The sequence below is a fragment of the Oncorhynchus tshawytscha genome, linkage group LG13 (genome assembly GCF_018296145.1).
Source record: "Oncorhynchus tshawytscha isolate Ot180627B linkage group LG13, Otsh_v2.0, whole genome shotgun sequence".
In the NCBI taxonomy this organism is placed as follows: domain Eukaryota; kingdom Metazoa; phylum Chordata; class Actinopteri; order Salmoniformes; family Salmonidae; genus Oncorhynchus; species Oncorhynchus tshawytscha.
Window position 1 is genome coordinate 21,743,634 of NC_056441.1, and position 2,393 is coordinate 21,746,026.

At 40.0% G+C, this 2,393-nt stretch overlaps 1 protein-coding gene across 1 annotated transcript in view; it reads right to left on the reverse strand.

Annotated features, from left to right (window-relative positions):
* Window positions 1-1,824: 1,824 nt before the first annotated feature.
* LOC112265822 (integrin beta-8) overlaps window positions 1,825-2,393 on the reverse strand; it is a 15,708-nt gene continuing 15,139 nt past the window's right edge. Inside the window, exon 16 of the mRNA XM_042295336.1 lies at window positions 1,825-2,393. This exon is cut by the window's right edge and continues 1,008 nt beyond it. The gene's annotated coding sequence lies outside the window, so the exon portion shown is untranslated.

Here is a 2,393-nt window from a genome sequence, read left to right on the forward strand (position 1 = left end):
ATGCTTTCCTGCTTTATTCTTGTGCATCAACTCTATTTTGTAAAAGATGACTATAGGTCATATGTCTTCAATTGCATTGGTGTGTGGTGTGGCTGTATGTCTATTGAACTGTCTAATAAACTCAATGAATGGATAGTCACTTCAGCTTATGATACATTTACTAATGAGTGAACACACTTGAGGTTTATAAAGAATCAGAAGGAGTTAGACATCAGTTCAAATCTAACACTTAATCATTTCATTAAAACATTCATGTTACAGGAACTCTTAATCACATGCATTTACAGAAAATATACACAAACGTGCTTTTATTATACAAACACAATGCCCAGTTAGCAGTCTGAGGTCAAATACATGTCAAATAGCTAGAGCTTTAATTTAGCTTTGAGTTTGAACTTTTGGGGCTATTGCATTAGTTTCATTGTACCGCACAAACTGACTGATGTGCTGAAATTATCAACTTGACATAAGAATTTTGTAAAAAACGTAAGCACTGCTTAATGGATGACTTATTTGTGGGTTATGCAGCTGTAACGAAATCCTTATGTACAGAGCATTCGGAAAGCATTCAGACCTCTTTCCCTTTCCCACAATTTGTTACATTACAGCCTTATTCTAAAATGGATTCATCTTGATTGGAGTCCACTTATGGTAAATTCAATTGATTGGACATGATTTAGAAAGGCACACACCTGTCTATATAAGGTCCCACAGTTGACAGTGCATGTCAGAGCAAAAACCAAGCCATGAGGTTGAAGGAATTGTCCGCAGAGCTCCGAGACAGAATAGTATCGAGGCACAGATCTGGGGGAGGGTACCAAAATAATTCTGTAGCATTGAAGGTCCCCAAGAACACAGTGGCTTCCATCATTCTTAAATGGAAGACGTTTGGAACCACGAAGACTCTTCCTAGAGCTGGCCGCCCGGCCAAACTGAGCCATCGGGGGAGAAGGGCCTTGGTCAGGGAGGTGATCAAGAACCCGATGGTCACTCTGACAGAGCTCCAGAGTTCCTCTGTGGAGATGGTAGAACCTTCCAGAAGGACAAACATCTCTGCAGCACTCCACCATTCAGGCCTTTATGATAGATTGGCCAGATGGAAGCCACTCCTCAATAAAAGGCACATGACAGCCCACTTGAACTTTACCAAAAGGCACCTAAAGGACTCTCAGACCATGAGAAACAAGATTCTCTGGTCTAATGAAACCAAGATTAAACTCTTTGTCCTGAATGCCAAGCATCACGTCTGGAGGAAACCTGACACCATCCCTACGGTGAAGCATGGTGGTGGCAGCATCATGCTGTGGGGATGTTTTTCAGTGGCAGGGACTGGGAGACTAGTCAAGATCGAGGGAAAGATGAACGGAGAAAAGTACAGAGAGATCCTTGATGAAAATCTGCTCCAGTGCGCTCAGGACCTCAGACTGGGGCGAAAGTTCAGCTTCCGACAGAACAACGACCCTAAGCACACAGCCAAGACAACGTAGGAGTGGCTTCAGGATAAGTCTCTGAATATACTTGAGCGGCTCAGCCTGAGCCCGGACTTGAACATCTCTGGAGAAACCTGAAAATAGCTGTGCATCAACGCTCCCCATCCAACCTGACAGAGCTTGAGAGGATCTGCAGAGAAGAATGGGAGGAATCCCCCAAATACAGGTGTGCCAAGCTTGTAGCGTCATACCCAAGAAGACTAGAGGCTGTAATCACCACTAAATGTGCTTCAACAAAGTACTCAGTAAAGGGTCTGAATACTTATGTAAATGTGATATCTGTTTTTTGTATAAATTTGCAAAGATTTCTAAACTGTTTTTGCTTTGTCAGTATGGGGTATTGTGTGTAGATTGATGAGAAAATTAAATAATTGAATCAATTTTAGAATAAGGCTGTAACGTAACAAAATGTGGAAAAAGTCAAGGGGTCCGAATACTTTCCAAATGTGCTGTAGGAGCCCTTCATTGTCTTCAGACTGGCCATGAACTATGCAGACAAGGTTGTCAAGCTTTCTGACGTGAGACAATGGGTACCATTCTAATAATGTGATACCAGTTTTTGAAAGTATTTGACCCAAGTCTGCCAGTTAGAGAGATCATTTTTATAATTGCTGATTCATTTAACATTGAGCTACAATCCTGTAATATTACAGCCCTGTAGCCAGTCAGTACCTTTAATTAAAAATAGAATACAAAAATTACAATAAACATTTTGTTTTTTAAATCACAATAAATAATAATATTAGTGTTATGGACTAAATAAATTAGCAGCTAATGAATGCTGTAAACATCAAAACATCAGATGTAAAGAAAAACTGAACATGCAACAAATGCATTATTAAATATTATTCATAGTTTTGTTTACTGGAATTCTTGTAGATAGAAGTGTAATATGGAACGTTC